The sequence below is a fragment of the Parasteatoda tepidariorum genome, chromosome 9 (assembly GCF_982258835.1).
Source record: "Parasteatoda tepidariorum strain Cologne lab strain chromosome 9, Ptep-v5.0, whole genome shotgun sequence".
In the NCBI taxonomy this organism is placed as follows: Eukaryota; Metazoa; Arthropoda; class Arachnida; order Araneae; family Theridiidae; genus Parasteatoda; species Parasteatoda tepidariorum.
The window spans coordinates 627990-645586 of NC_141763.1; the positions used below are offsets into that span (position 1 = coordinate 627990).

General features: G+C 28.0%; 1 protein-coding gene across 7 annotated transcripts in view; it reads left to right on the forward strand.

Annotated features, from left to right (window-relative positions):
• Positions 1–17597, forward strand: part of LOC147803208 (transformation/transcription domain-associated protein-like) — a 156411-nt gene that overhangs the window by 42024 nt on the left and 96790 nt on the right. For 5 of the 7 annotated variants that reach the window (XR_015428918.1, XM_087150584.1, XM_087150582.1 and 2 more), the window contains one exon: positions 2698–3740. The exons of 1 other annotated variant lie outside the window; for it this stretch is intronic. The gene's annotated coding sequence lies outside the window, so the exon portion shown is untranslated. Of the gene's footprint in view, positions 1–2697; positions 3741–4548; positions 9016–17597 lie in introns of those variants that run through there. One more of the 7 variants, XM_087150578.1, reaches the window with a different exon arrangement.

Consider the following 17597-nt stretch of genomic DNA (forward strand, 5'->3'; position numbering starts at 1 on the left):
GTTCTTTCCATTGAAATATTTTATTTTTAAAAAGTGAATTTTGTCAGTTTAAATTTAGAAATATTAGTGTGTTTACTGTATATTTTCATATCAAAAGGGCAAAAATGTGTTTATGCATGTATCAGGTCTACTTTGATTTCATCAAGATAGGACTTTTTTTTCAGTGCTGTTGCTGAAATTTCTTTATTTTATTTTAATGTGTTTTTTGGTGAAAAATACTGAGGTTTGGTAAAATGCTTCACAAGTATTTTTCTTAAAGCAAAAATATGCAAATTTTTTTTAAAAAAAATATTGCTGACTTATATATTTAACAATCATTCTAATTTTTGAAGCTAACTAAGCCTGTGATAATATTCAAAGAAAACTTTTTTAGAATTAAATAAACCTCTCTTACTTTAAATGTATTTTTTTATAAATTATATATATAAAAAAAAAACTTTCTCTTAAAATTAATAACTTTTCGCCTTTAAAAATAAAGGAATAATACGTAAAAAAAATTTCAATCAAATTCATCTATGCTTTGTTCATTTTGTTTGCTTTTTTCAAAAATGTCCTTTTTTCTTGTTATAGCAAAATTAGGATATAATTGTGAAGAATAAAGATGTTTCTATTCTAGTTAAAGCAAAATTAAATTTGCAGAATTCAGAAATTTATTTAAACCAAAATGAAAGGAAAGAATAAAAAAGTGTGACAACATGCTTTAAAACTTGAGAAAGTATTCCTTTCGGCCTATCTCTCTTTCTCAAAATAGAATTGTCATTGCTTGGTGGTTTTTGCATTTGAAACCAAGCAGTTTATGTCATGTCCTGCACTATGGGGATTTGAAGATTGCTAATTTGCTAAAAAACTATAAAATAAGAAGTATAAAATAAAATATTTTGAAAAGTATAGGATTCATCCAAAAAATTTAAGTTCATCATCACTTAATATAATCTTATAGTGCTTTTTATCTTTCTTTTAAGGGATAATTTTTACTTTAAACTACTTGCTAATTTTTAAACTACGTCCTGAATATAAATTTTCAACCTTCAGTCATTTCTGATCTACATGTATATTTTCTTTATAATTTGTGTTAGCACAATTCTTTCTTTCCTCTTTTCTTTTGTTCCTTTACTCATTGTGCTATATTTGACTTTGTGTAGAAATTGAAGCTGCAAAACAACAGCAGCAACACCTCCTGAAGAACAAGTAAACTTTAGAGTTTGCTAATTGAGCTTTAAATTTACATTTTTCCTGTTATTCCTTTTAATATCAAGCCATTTAAAATATGTAATTTCATTTAAAATATGTAATGTGCATAGGAATTTTTTCTAATAATAATTTGACACATTTTATGCTTATGTAGTTCTAGTCTTTTTTAACATTACAGCTAAAATGAGTCTGTTAGTTGCTTTTTATCTTTATAACAGTAAAACCTGTTAAACAAGTTTTTCATGGGAAAGGAACAGCTTTTAAATTTGTAGACCACAGTTATAATATCTTACCCAAATTGCGTTAATAAAATTTAATGTACATATTACAGACTTAAACATCCATGAAGGAAATATGTACTTAAGTGTCTCTTCTAAAAGAAATCAAGAAGAATTTATTGTTTCTTCTTTTCCTAAGCAATATATTGTGGAAAACTGTCCAAGTTTTTAGTATCTTTCTAAACCTTTTTTATAACATCAAATGAACTAAGAATTTCTGTAACATTTCCTTTCTACTTATTTCTTCACGTTCTGCTCATACAATACCCCCGCTTACTTGACGAACTATTCTGATGGCTTATTCTCTCTACACTTTTCATAACACATGTTTTCCTGAATTAAGTGTGAAGGTCAATGAAAAAAGTGACCACACATTTAAGACCACCTAAAACTTTATCTCCCAGAATCCATAGATTTTTGCCATGTTTAATTTCATTTCTAAAAACTTAAGTCTATTTTCTTTGATTGATATTTCATGCTTTGAAAAGAAAGTAGCAATCTTCTTAACAGTTGAAAACAAAACTTTTTGAAAGTATTAATTTAGCATTGTGGAAATAGAAGTCTAAATGGTAATGTAAAGCTTTTTAAAAGGGAACTCCTTTAACAGATTTCAATTTGTGTGTATAGATATATATAGGGCACAAAATTAGTGGTGACTTAAATATGACTTGGACCACTATAAAATAAATAGTTAATGTTTCTAAACTAACAATCAATGTTAATTGTTTTGGTATTATTTCTGTTGTTTTAGTTATTAGTCCTTTGGACTAGTGACTAAATCTTCTTAATTTCTACCCCTATATACATTAATGTTCTAATAACATGAACTTGTTGTTCACTTTTTTGATTCAATCAAGAAAATATTTTCTATACATATTTTTGTGATTAATTAAGAGGACATCAATATTTTAACTAAATATCACAGATTTTATTATTCCGTAAATATAATGCTTTTAAACTTCTTTTTTTCTCATTTCCTCAGATAAAACAGATTTCTTGAATAGAAGTTAACTTAGTTATTTTTTTTTCTTACATTTTTTTATCTTTGCCAGACATCATTTGCAATACTGAATCAGCACTCATTTTGAGTTTGTTATGTTATTTACCTTTGGTACAATAAAGCCAATTTAGGCTCCCTTATCGTCAAACTCTTAATTAAACTCTTAATGACTTATTTTAAATGTTTGGTGAATTCTATTGCTAATTCTTAAATATGTTTTAATTTCAGCTGTTGTTGATTTCTTTTAAACTATAATGTCACATTCTCCAAGACATGACTGCAAAACGAGATCCTGGAAGAAAATGATACAGAAATGACCTGGAGGAACATGATAAGTTTAATTGGAAGGTGTATTATCCCATTTTTGGTTCGACTATGGTCAAAGAAAATTTGAAAATGCTTTAGAAAAATTCTCATGTTTTGCTACTGCAAGATGGGAGGTTGCTGTGACCTTTCATACAGTTTCACTCTTGGCCATTCGTCATATTTATGAAAATTTATTTTCTCATGTTTTATTTAAACATGTCTTTGTTTAAATTTTTAATTTTTTTGTAGAAATTAAATTGTGAAACTCTAAGGATTGGTGAGTAATGAATAGAAGGGGGCATAGCCTTTAATGTAGTTAAAATAAACTATGAAAAAAAAATATATATAGGCATAAAAATTGGAGTATTAAATAAAACTTAGAGAAAAGAGTGAGAAGATCGCTGGAAAAGAACTGCCTTAGAATTTTCAAGGACTAGCTAGCTAGAGTAGAACCCTCTTCTGATTTTAAAAGAAAACATTAAGAACTTAGCAGCGATAGAAATTACTCGTCCATTAAATTTGTGGGAGACTCTTACAAAATTCCTTCGCTGCCATGACGAGAAAAAGGTGACTAATTTAAGCTGTGAGTTATCATTAATTTTAAACTAGTCATTTTTCTACATCTGTTTATATGCTGGTTTTATTTTATTTATTGACTTGGAAAAATTGGGCATAAAGTCACGTTTACTATATCTGTATTTATTTTATTAGTCACCACTTCAATTACTTCATTATTGACCATAACAAGCTTATGAATTGTAAAAATATTAACAACAAAATGTCTTTTTTTTTCATGTAAGGTGATAATTTACTTAGTCATTTATAATTCAGTCAAATACATTTCATTTTCATTTGCCAATTAGTAGTATAAATTGTCTTACCATATTAGGTAATGCTTTATCATTCTGTATTTATACTCATTTAAATTTTGAAATTGAATAAAAGTATTAGAACAGAATATAAAATTTATATTTAGCTTATTGGTTTTGTTTAACTATTTTTTCATTATTTATTTCAATAGCAACTTTTTCTTGTCACACAATATATTTAATTTTTTATATATTAATTATTATTGTTCAATTAATTATTAAATATTTTCTTCAAACTTCAATCTCTGTTTTATGCATTCTGTTAAATTGATTTTAAATAAATCTTAGTTCTGGAACTAGGTTATTATTATTTTACAGATATAAACGTTTATTTTTCTTCAATAATGTATTTTTTCATGGCATGCATATAAGTAACTAAAGTATATCTTTTACTAAATAAGCAAGAAAGGTTTAAGTAATTAAAGTATATCTTTTCCTACGTTTAAGGCTCTTGATTTTAATTTTTTAAAGAAAAATTTTCTCCCCAGTGAATATTGTTTTTATTTATTTATATTTTAAAAAAGCATTTTTTTTTTTATGAGAGATGCTTGAAATCTTTTTTTCTTAAAAATTTTTTTGTAAAATATTCTGTAGTGAGAGAATTTTTTATCATGAGTGATATTAAGAAATTTTAAAAATTTAGCTTTTTATTTATTTATTTGAGACATTTTTAATAATTTTTTGTGTAGCTTAGTTGTTTTTTTAAGAAGATTTTATTAGTAAACTTTAATTCTTTAAGTAAACAAGTTCTAGAATATTTTAATATTTGTTTGATTTTACGCCTTCTTTTAATGGAGTGAAAGGTTGTAATTCTAAATTTTTCCTTAAATTGAGTGGTTTCGTTCTTTTTTTTTTTTTTAAGAGTGTATGTTTTTTTTTATAACAAGACTTCATTTATTTTTAGCAAAAATTATATGGAACACAGTGAAAGAGCGTCCGGCAACCTAATTCCATACATTTCCCCATGGAAAGGCACTGCCACGTGTGTTACGGAAACAAGGATTGGGACCCTTGACTAATCTTTCACAATCAAGTTTATTCTAGTTTGATTTTCCATAAGAAAATTAATTCAATTTTATGTCAGGGCGATTCCACGAAAAGTGGTCTTGAGTGACTAAATTTTCAAAATTATCGTAAAATCAAAAATGACACAATTTCGGAATCTAGAAGATGTACATTTTTAATAGTTAAGATAGTTTTTTGAATTACAAAAAATATTTATGTGAATTCTAACGAAAGGTGGAACACTATGAATTTTAACAGGAGTTCTCTTCTTTGTTATGTTATATTCCAATAGAGTTCTTAAAATATTAAAGAGCAATAAAATAGTTTTTAGTAATAAATATAACTATTTTACTCTTTTATCATTGTTTAATGTATTTTTTTAATTTGGCCTAAATATTTTTGCTTGTTTGAAAGTCGTTTAATCAAGATAGTCTAATTTCCTAGTAACACACGTAACATAATTTTGCATTTTTTTCTGTAAAAACTTTAGTAAAAAAGAAAATTTAAAAATTTTTTGTTTTATAAATTAAGAAGGCAAGATATGCAACGGAAAAAATTCTCGAATTAAAACTGCCAATAGTTAAAATTTTATAATTAATTTTATTCAAGGTAACACACGTAACGAAAAGTTACGCGTGTTACTGTTATGTGTGTTAGAGGTACTTATACACTTTAATTATTTATTTATTTTCAATAAAAGATTTAAATCATGTTCGGACATTTTTTATAACCGCCACGCAACTTCAATGCCACAAATACGAAATTGTAAGATTGTGGTTTTTTGTAAAATCAGGTCGGTATAAGCATTAATAAAAAAACAGCATAATAAGACGATAATTTTGAAACTTTTGGAAATTGTTTTCCCAAACTTCTATTTGTTATACGTTTATGTTTAAGTAGAATATTTCGACTGCATTTGCTAGATTATTATAAAATGGATAAGCTTAAAATAGTGTCCTTATCTGGATTTAAAAGAATAAGAAGATGAAGAAAAAAAGAAAAGAGCATAAGATTCTGCACTTCAAAGGAAAGAAAATAAAGAAATAATGAAAGTTAGACTTTAACTTTCAAAACAGATTGATAATGATGTAAAAGGTTCACCACTAAGTATTTCAGATGAACTTAATTATTAATAAATGGATTTTCTTCAAAAGTTAGATTGTTTATACTATGCTTGTATTGAAACAAGAGCTGGTTCTCTGGATTATTACGGGGAAAAACGGGCAATAAAACGAAAGAACTATCTAACAATGTTTCTAAGAGAGGCTTATACTGATTTTTGTCAGTTGCATCCTAAACATTGTTTAATTTTCCATATTTAGTGCTTTATGACTAAAAAATTTATTGCTACTGTAAAACTTAGAATCAAAACAAATATCATGAAATTTTTATTCTTTAACTGGAAGGCTAAAATTAAGTTTATGACAATACATGGTGATGGTAGAAGTATTTATGTATATAAAGTAAAAGAAATTTTGGATCTAATTGTTGGAAGGGTGCTTCTGATACTTACAAAAATTTCTCATTGCTTGTTATAGGTTTCTAACCATCATTTATTGTAGTTTGGTAACGATGAGAAAAAGATGACAATAGCTCACAATAAAAAATATATAATGGCAAATGTGCAAGAAGAATGTTTTGAAATAACTCTTGAAAATTGGACTAACTTTCAATAATACGTAAGAGTTAAAAGAATCCGAGGTGATACTTTCCAAACAAACATATCTAGCATTAAAACCAAGGAAATTCAAGTTGACTTTGCAATGGCATATTCTTTTGAATATCAAAACGAATTTCAATCAGCATTATGCTATCCAGCCACAGTTCCGTTATTCACAGCAGCTTTTTCCTTAGACGATACTCTCCTAAAGAGCTTAAAATAGAGTCCTTTACAATATTTTCCTAAGGCAAAGACAAAGGTGAAACAATGTCTACACTTTTATTTTAAGACTGTTTAAAAACGATTCTACTTCAGAAGATGAGCTAACAGAAACCTTCTATAGTAATAAGTCAAGTTAAGAATTTAAAAATAAATATATGATTGAATTATTTCATATTTTGTCAATCAAAATATAAAAAAAGAAATTAATTTGGAAATATTTTACGATATCACATGCAGAAGTTCCTTCTATGGGATAGGTGTGTAGTACAAAATCTTGAAAGCGAAGCAAAAAGCAAAGTTATTTATATCATTGTGTTGTTATACAAAAAAATTTATTTGCTATCCAGTGTTGTTTGCAAAGCTAACCAATCAACTCATGCCTAATACAACAGTATTATATATTAGCCAAAAGGAAATAAAGATATTAATTGAAAAGATCAATACATGGCAACGGTAATACAAAGCATAAAATCTATGCATAAGTATCGTTAGATACTTGAATAAGATGCATAGATGCACATTGTGGCACACAAATAGTCAGTAAGTCAATTTCTGTTCCCTCCTGATCAGAAACGCGCCTGTAACTGAAATTAAAACGACATATGCTCTATCTCGGGAACGCTGACGCAAATGCACATGCTTGTAAACCTAAAATGCAATATTTGCATAAAATAATTGGAAAATATGCATATTTTTGTTTCCAAACAGAAATGATTTTGAAGGAATAGATGTGCCTAAGATTTGCTATGTTTTACTCTCTAAACCAGTATAAAGAAGGGCTACAACCATCTTTCCAGACCATTAACTATTTTATTTGCTAAAATAAATTGTTTTTCTTCTGCTAAATTAAAATAAATAAATGTTTTAGTGCAACATTTATGACTTCTCAGTTGAAATATTCACAGAGGGTAACACACGTAACGTTCAGTTAACACACGTAACGCACCAATTTCACCAAAATAAAGAAGTTTTTACTGTTGCAAGAAATTTTTAAAAATCACTAAACACAACTTCGATATTGTATCTCTCTATAAAAGAAAATATCTTAATTTTTTGCCTTTATACTTCACAGAATTAAATGAATATATTCAAAGTTTCAAATATCTAGCATTATAAAGGGTAACACACGTAAAAAAATTTCAGAATTTTTTTTTTTCAACATCAAATTAATTTGCGCCTTCAATCTTCGCTTTGAAAACTTACAACACATATAGATTTAACAACAAATTAAGAAAAACATAAAAAATATCTAACAAGTTTATTATAATAAGTGTTAAAGTTGAAATATGTCGTGTAAAAGTAACACACGTAACGAAAGAATCGCCCATCAGAGAATGTGAATTATTTATTTTTTGTAAATATTACTTTTATTTCACAAGACTACTTAACTAGCAATAAAATATTTATTTTCTAAGATCATATTTTAAGTTCCATGTATTTTAAATTTGTTTTCTTTGTAACCTATTTATAATTCCTGATTCCTCTTTTTTTATTTTAGCATTTCTTACCTTCAGTCACCATACTTTTACTTAAATGAAATTAACTAATAAGGAATTTTGCATACTTTGCCCTATTTTATTTGAGTGATTCTATGTATTCTTTAACCCTGTATTATATGTTTATTGACGAATGTAAATTACTCAAAACTTTCTCAAGAACCAACTTTCAAAATGTGTAATTCTGCAATATCATGCCATGACATGACGTATCATTAAATTTCCACCATTATTCAACTGTATCACAATTTATGTTGGGATTGGCATTCCACCAGAAAATTAATTCTTGAAAGCATTGATAGCTCAATTCAAGATATAAAAATTAATTTACTTTCATTTTATGATTTAAATTTTATTGTAAATATATAATGTTAAAAATCATGTTAAAATGAGAAAAACTGAAACAAAACTTGACATGTAGTAAATTTTTTTGCACCATAAAAAATATTCAAGGACGATAATTGACAGAACACGAAGTCTAATTGAGAGTGTTGTTGTTGTTGCTGGCCCACACGGTTAGCGGAGCTAAACCAAGTCCATGACTCCAGAGACTCTGAAAAGTTTTCCGAAGTCATAGATGTGGAAGATGTGATCAATGAAGACCGGAGCACCAAAAGGCAGAAGGCTGACTCATCTCCTTCACCTGCATACTTTAGCTGGGCATAGTGGAATGGCCTTCACGCCTAGGGTGGCCCTACCAGGAGATTAAACTCCCGACGTACTTCTCCCATTCCTCCCAGTGGCACCACCCCGCCACGATGAGCGAGTATGCAGGACTTGAATTGAGAGTATTGACCTGTAGTGCACATATAAAAGAAGTATTTAAATAATTTCTGGAATTAAGCTGTACTCCATGCTGCACAATTTGTTTTCTCATTTTGAAAAAAGCTGAAAATTTATGATTCGTTTATTTTGTTCAGCTTACTTAGTATGTTACCTAATGTATCTCTTATCTTTCATGAAATAAATACTTATAAATAACAAAACACTATTTGGGCTTTTTTTTAAACTGTGTCTTTAATTTTGTTCAATGCATATTAAGTCTAATGAGTGTTCACATAAATTAGTTTATGTGAAATATTTATTTATACATTTTAAGGAAAATGATGTAGAGAGAATTTCCAAATTTCTGAAAAAATGAATTTATAAATCTTAAAACATTTGCATTACACCTTTTTCTGGAGCCTGTAGTGTGAGGACTAATTAGTATATATTTGTGCTGGTTTTCACGATGGAAGCATGTAACAAATTAAATAATTTACTTTCAACAAAACAAAGTCGCTTTTGTTTTTCATAAACCAGGAAATCCCTCATAGGAGACAGTGTTCATAAATGAGTCAATTTTCAGTTAGTTTTGTAATATTTTCGATTTGATTTCTTTAGCTCAAAATTTTATGTTTATTTTATGTATTTGGTTACCTGAAAAATTTATAAAAATTGGATTAGAAAATGCTTACTGTGAATAATAGATAAACAAAAAAATTGAAATTTAGCCCATTCAATTCCAACACATGAGGTTGAATGTGCCATTGATAGTTATGAATGGGCCACATGAAATTCTATTAAAAAGTAAGTATCAACTTCTTTTATTGACTAAATATAACAGATAATGATTTATCAAAATTAATTTTACATCTGTTAAAATTTATATCCTTGGTCTGTCTTTGACTTAAAAACACTGTCCATCTTAAACAAAAACTTATTTTAATTAAATTTCAAGTAATCAATTTCTAATAAACTAATATTCTGAAGAATTTATCATCGGGCAGCATTTTTCTTTAGAAATGAATATAAATTATGCCTTTTGAACTGCCATTTAATCTAAAATCTTTAACAGCCATTTTAATAGTTTCATACATCAAAAAAAAGAATTCTAAATAGGAAAAAAAAGCAAGCAAGAGCAAAATTGGGAAAATAATCTTCGTAATCAGGGCAAAGGAGGTCCATTCAGTTGAACGTATACTTTTTGTATATGTATTCAGAATTGTGAAGATCATTTAAATTCAAACATTGATGCATTTAAAGTTGGTCTACAAAAGGTTTTCTAGTTGTCATTAAATAACAGATATTTTTTAGGTAGTATTTTGTTGGCAGAAAAAAAAAAAGAAGTCACAAATTTTTCACATTTGATGTGTTCGACAGAGCAAGTAACTCCACTTATCGGTAGCATTTAAATTTATTTCATGTAAATAAAAATACTTTTTCAAATATTATTAGTGGCCAATTCATTACCACACTCCCCAATTTTTTATGTATATTAATTGTCACTTAAAAGTGATATCTTGGCAAAAAAAAAAAAAAAAACAGCGATGCAAAAAAAAATAGATTTTGTTACATTTATATACAAAGTGTTTTTCATCAAATATTTAAATGCTTATATAAAAAATAATCTTTGTTTTATGAAAACAGATTTTAAGAATAACAGGTTTAAATTTAAAAAACTATTTTCAATTGAAATCACAAAACAGAAGCAGATTACATTAGTCTAATAATAAATTTGTAGCTAGTAATAAGTATGCATATACATATAGTATATATGCATATACAGATGTGCAAAAAACTACATTTTTGTACTTAATTACAACTACTTTATTTTAAATATAGTTAACTACAACCACTTATTTTTAAAAAATATAGCGATTACTTTCCTATCTTTAGAAGACGGACTTTGCTGGAGAACTTAAATCACACACGTGTTGAAAATGGTTTTGATTAAGGAAATTGTTTATTTAAACATGAATTATAATGAAATATTTATTCATGTTTACAGGAGCGAGTATGTAATTCTAAACCATTTTTAACAAATTACTTTAACCTTCAGCTTTATGTATTTCTCAACTGTATTTAAGAAACACTAAAAAATCATAAATTATTTTCAATTTTGATAGGTGTTTAATGCTTTTTTATTTACTCTAAAATACAAAGTGATTCAAAAATTACACAGAATATATTCCCTTCTATTGAATTAACATCAATGCTAAGAAATGTACATTCACATATAATTTTGAACACAACAATAATTTTATTTTTAGAAGTGAGACAAAAAAAATTCTGCATTAAATAGAAATGATTTTTTATTTTAAAAAAAATTCAACATAATGTTCTGAGAAGAAACTCTTCAACATAGGAATTCAAATTAGCATTTGGTGGATGTTTAATGTCAAGGAGAAAAGTATTTTTTTGACCTAACAAGGTTTTCAACATATTGAGTGCATACTGTAATACACAATTCTCATTGCATCCTGATATATTTAAGTAAAAGCTTAATCCTTAATTAGAAAATATTCTTTGATTGTTAAATAATTTTCCTTCTATACATATTTTAAGAGATATGTCTTAACAAAACAAAAATAAATTATATAAAAGTTGACTTTTTTTCATAAGAATTTGCAAAATCAACAATCCTGCTCATCAGTTAAACATTTTAAAAAGGTAGACATTTCTTTATATTGCGGACAATTTTAGTTGCAATAACCAGATATTATAATAATAATTTTTATTTTTATCCAACTTTTATCTGATGTAGAAAATTCTTCATTGATGATACCACTACAATTCATTTATCAGTAAAAAGAATTGTGACAATTTATTTCAAGTTTCCAGCCAACGTTAGTTTCCATAAGTACGTCTTAGTATAAAACAGGACCTAGAATAACACAACAATAAAACAACATATTAATGTATACATGATCACATATATTTGATAAACAGATTAAAACTACATCTACTAATCAATAAACGCTATCTAAATTAATTTGATTTAAATTGTTCGATTTTAATATCAATGAAATTTTCTTTCAAAGAACTAAGCTTGATAAAAAAAAAAAAACTTGTTAAAAGAATGAGAAAATAGATATATAGTTTTTTTTAAAATTAGGAGCAGAAAATTGTTTTAATCATTTATGTACTTCAATATCAAATTTCTTTCGAAGGGATAGCATAGAACAATTTTAAACTATAGCTATATCAGATAATGGACATAAAGAGCCTATAGCAATTATTTTATACCAATTAGTGCAAAGCAACTCGTTAAACCTATATGAAAGATCTAATGAAAAAAATATACATGCTTCAAATTGTCTGATCCAACTTTATAAATTTTTTTTTGTCTTATTTTATACTTTTTACATATGCTGTACTCTTACTTACCACTAAAAAAGAAATAGAAAGGTAAAAATAAAAATAATCAAAAGAAAATGTATCTCATTTATTTATCATTTCTTGAAGATACATATTAAGGGAAAACTGCTATTTTATAGAATATCTATCCAAGGTACTTAATTCACTTTATATACAAGCTTACTACTATTTCACAGCAACTGTTAAAGTTTAAATAAATTTCAATTTAGAATTTAATGCTACTGTATTTAATTAAAAACTTCTTAAATTTAGAAAATATGTCCAATAGTACGTTAGTCGAAGTTATTTGATTGAAATACTGATAAGTATTGAACAATAGAAGCTAGCACTTGACTTGAAGAAAAGCCGCTGTTTTGGGAAACATAACTTTTATTGAAGAACACAACGATTTTGTGTCACTTTGATGATTGTTCTCTCTCTAAAAATTAGATATTGTGCCCTCTTTCCCTGCCTAAGACCTGTTTTTATCCTTCCTCTCGGCAACGACGTTAGATATGTGTTACGGTGAATGAGCGAAGTCTCGAAAATGTCGACATTCACCGGTGAATGTCAACAATCACATAGTCGCTTTGGTGAATGTCCGAAATATTTATTACATTCGATTTGATATGAATTTATTCGTGGATATAATTACATTTATTCGATATTTTAATACTTACTGACGATAGATCAAAAGAAACATCAGTGTTTGGGGTATCGGACCTTACATTTATATTTGCCCGGCATACATTTGCTCGGTATACTCTACACTGATGTTTTTTTAAGGTTAAGTGCCACTGCCGGTATACATTTTCCCAGGTATACCCGATACTGATGTTTTTTTAAGGTCAAGTGCCATTGCCCGGTATATATTTGCCCGATACTCCAAACACTGATGTTTCTTCTAATCTATCGTCAGTAAGTAATAAAATACAGAATAAATATAAATATATCAAATAAATACAATAATATCAACGAATAAATTATTATAAAATTGGATATAACAAATATTTTGGACATTCATCAAAGCGACTACGTGATTGTTGACATACACCGGTGAGGGTCCGAATGTTTAAGAATGTAATGAAATATTTGATCTTTCGCTTACGTATTTGGTGTGTGTCGACATTCACCAGTAAAAGTCAACAACAACCTATTTCAGTCATTCGCCGTAATATATATATATATATATATATATAAAAGAATGCATCAACGTGACTCATAAAAAAAGCAAGATACTAAAAGAAAGAGCCCACCTCTTTTGGCAACATGTGGCACGAGACAGGCACTATTGTTTATTTCTGTTTTGTGGGTCAACGTCACCCCTAAAAGGACAGATAGATTACATCTATGCACTAAGCGGGATTCGAACCCAGTACCTTCCAGGTACAAGACCAATTACAGCGTGGTCAACACTTTAAAAAAACATAAAACACCATATTTGAATAAATTTCGTTCGTGTAGAACAGTTTCTGTGTTAATAAATTCGATTATAAGCACAATAAAATTGGACATATATCCAAATTTTAGTACAGTATTTATTTCAAATCAATGCTTGAAATTGGTTAGGATCAGTGATTTGATTTTGTCCCAATATGATATTTAAACATAAAATACCAATTCTATGCATGTAATTATATTCTTCTCAACAAAAATCACAAATTCAATAGTATACAAATCTTACTTTCTGTTTTAAATTAATTATAATAAAAAAAAAAGTTGTGTTTCTTGCAATAGTCGGCAAAAAAGAAACGAAACTTGATTTGCAGCATTTTTGAAAACAATGTACAAAAACAGCTTCTTTTTTTAAATTAACTTTTATTGAGTACACACTTAAGAACATTAATGTTGATAAAAATGATCCAGAAATTAAGTATTCAATGTACTTTTTATCCCCATTTAAATCATAATTGATTTATTCTAGGAAGAAAGAATACAGTTTTCTACTTGATTAAAAGAGCAAAGCACTATTAATTCAGGTTATAAAGTAGCAGTAAAGTATAAGCAAACACAAATAATTCATATAATGAGTATTAAATGGTTCAACTCTATTTCAGTAGATTTGAAATGAGGTCAGGAATCTCCAAAGACAGTATTTGGCCTCTTTTAATTAAATAGTAAAGGAATAGAATATAAATGCCCTTTTAACACAAAAAAGGCAGTCTTACAGTAGCAATATTTTACGAAATCAGACACAAAAATGCACTTTCTCTGAGTAAACCAACTTTTTTTTTTAGTGATGTAGATGTCTGACCCCAAAGATATTGGGGGCAGCCGGAACTCGGGAAATACAGTTCCAATAGTTTGGACAGAAGATAATTCGAAAATTCGGATCTCTTCATGTTAAATTTCTTTTTGTTGAGTACTTTTTAAACGAATTGAAAAATTTTTGTTCACAATAGTAAAATTCGTTTATTTAAATTTAATTCCACTCAAAATATATCTTTTAGTAAATGATCGTTGTTTTTTTATTTAATATAAGTCTTAAAATTTTTGAATTGTATAGTAGATATTTTTTTTATATCATTTTAACCTTGCAGTTCAATTTTTCGACTATTATTAAATCAAATAATTACCATTTACAATAAGTTATATTTTGCATAGAATTTTCTTTTGGATAAACGAATTTTAAAACTGAGAGCAAATATTTTTCAAATTCTTTTTATAAGTTTTCGAGATATGGTGATGTACGCAAAAAGTAAAATATTAACATTAATTGTTCTAAACTTTGGACTGTTCTCTTGACGACACTATTGGGACATTATCGCCCAGAACTACAACGTACTGCTGTGCTAGTTTCGGAGCTCCGTCTATCGATAGCACTATGCATACTCTCCAGAAAAACTCTAGTTATATAGCAGAAAAATTAGTCCGCAGATAAATGAGAACGATTAAGTGTAAACTCGGTATCGGTTCATTATTTATTCATTTTGTACACGAAACTAGTGTTAAGGTAATATATTAAACTTTTTTAAATGAAGGCGTATAATCCAAAAAGCAGAGCCGTTTTGGGGGGCCCTCGGCCTGTCTTTATTAGGGGGCTCTTTATGAGTAATTTCAAAGAAAAAATTTCACTTTTGAAATTTTGTATTTTAAGAAAGTAAAACATTGATACATTATTATAAAAGATTTATTTACATTATTTTCATCAAAAGTTTAAGATAGCAATACTTTTTACGCGTTCTGAGAGGTGAAGTCTTCTATTACATTGCTAAAATCAATTTCCAGCACATCTTATTCAATGCTCATGATGACTCATTTTTTCTTAAGTCATTAAGTTCATTTTTAATCAAGTTCAGTATGGAGAATAAACGTGCGCCACTACATCTAGTTATCATGAGTGACAATTGTCCAATGTCACGCTTAAAAAAAATATAACAAACGTCAATGTATGGAAAAGTGTCTTCGAGATAGTTGTTTTTTACTATTTTATGCATCTTTCCAAATTTATCTAACTTATTCTCCTAACCCAAATCATGTTTGAAATGTTCTAATTATAGCTCTAGTTCTTCACTTTATATCACTTCGTTTATATCACTGGCATAAAATGTTCAAAATTTGTAACGGTGAATTCCTAGGACTTTATTTTTTATTCCATTACGCAATCTTTCACTAAGAAAGACACATGATTTCAAGCACAGAACACATTTCGCATGCTAAACTATAGTAAAAATATTGTAAAAGGAGTTAAAAAAAATAATATTATATAAATAAACTAATTTTCCTGGATTTTTCCAGTTTTTAAGCATTATTTGAAATTTCCCGAATAAAAAAAATAATTTTTATTTATAGAATCCTTTAATATATCAAAACACATATTAAATAAATAAAATAATGTAAAATAAAATAAAGAAAAAAAGAAAAAAATTTGAAAATTTATCCCAGCCGGGGATCGAACCCGCACCCCTTCGCTAAAGGCATAAATCACCAGCACGCGGTCTTAGCCGTTGAACCACGGTTATACGGATACCGAGCTACTACATAGCTTCAAGTACCCTCTCCCGGTGAGCTAAACAAAAGATTTAAGGGGCGTTTGCAGCCCCCCCCCCACTAATAGGTATATAAAAATTTTCCATTGTAGGGTTGTTCGGCTCATAGAGGCCAAATTTCCGTCCGAATTTGAAATTTATAGCTTAATAATAAACGGAGTTAGATGGACTTGAAATTTGAACCTTTTCCCCACCATTTTATTTTATTTTTTATTTCATTATGCGTTCTTTCACCAAAAAAGACACTTGATTTCAAACACAGAACAGATTTCGCATGCTAAACTATCGTGAAAATATTGTAAAAGAAATTTAAAAAAATTTTATAATAAAAATAAACTAATTTTTCGGGATTTTTCGAGTTTTTAGGCATTATTTGAAATTTCCCGATTAAAAAAAATCATTTTTTGCATAGGAATCTTTAATATATCGAAAAACAAAATAAATAAATAATATAAAGTAAAAAAAACGAAAGAAAAAAATTAAAAAATTTTAAGAATTATCCTCAGATGGGGTTCGAACCCGCACCCCTTCTCTTAAGGCGTCAGTCACTAGCACGCGTTCTTAGCCGTTGAACCATGTTTATACGGAGACCGGGCTACTACATAGCTTCAAGTACCCTCTCCCGGTGAGCTAAACAAAAGACTTAAGGGGCGTTTGCAGCCCCCCTAAAAGGTCTATAGAAAATTTTCTTTACAGGGTGGTTCTTCTCATAGAGGCCAAATTTCCGTCTGAGTTTGAAATTTATAGCTTAATAATAAACGAAGTTAGATAGACCAGAAATTTGAACCTTTTTCCTGCCATTTTATTTTATTTTTTATTCCATTATGCGTTCTTTCACCAAGAAAGACACTTGATTTCAAGCACAGAAAACATTTCGCAAGCTAAACTATCGTGAAAATATTGTAAAAGAAGTTAAAAAAAATAATATAATAAAAATAAACTAATTTTCCGGGAATTTTCTAGTTTTTAAGCTGTATTTGAAATTTCTCGAATAAAAAAAAATTTTTTTTTGCATGTTGGATCCTTTAGTGTATCGAAAAACACATTAAATAAATAATATAATGTAAAAAAAACAAAAGAAAAAAATATAAAAAATTTTAAAAATATACCTCAGCCGGGGTTCGAACCTGCACCCCCTCGCTTAAGGCGTAAGTCACTAGCACGCGGTCTTAGCCATTGAACCACGGAGACCGGGCTACATTGCGGCCCCCCTAATTGGGTTATGAAATTTTGCTTTGGTAGAGGGGTCCGGCACATAGAGGCCTATATTCGGTCCGAGTTGGAAAATTATAACTTAATATTAAAGGGAAGAAGGTTGGCTTGAAATTTGATCCTTTTCCCCGCCATTTTACTTTATTTTATTTTTTATTCCAATATGCTTTCTTTCACAAAGAGACACCCTTGATTTTATACTTCGAACAACATATTTCACCTGTTAAACTACCATGAAAGTATTGTAAGA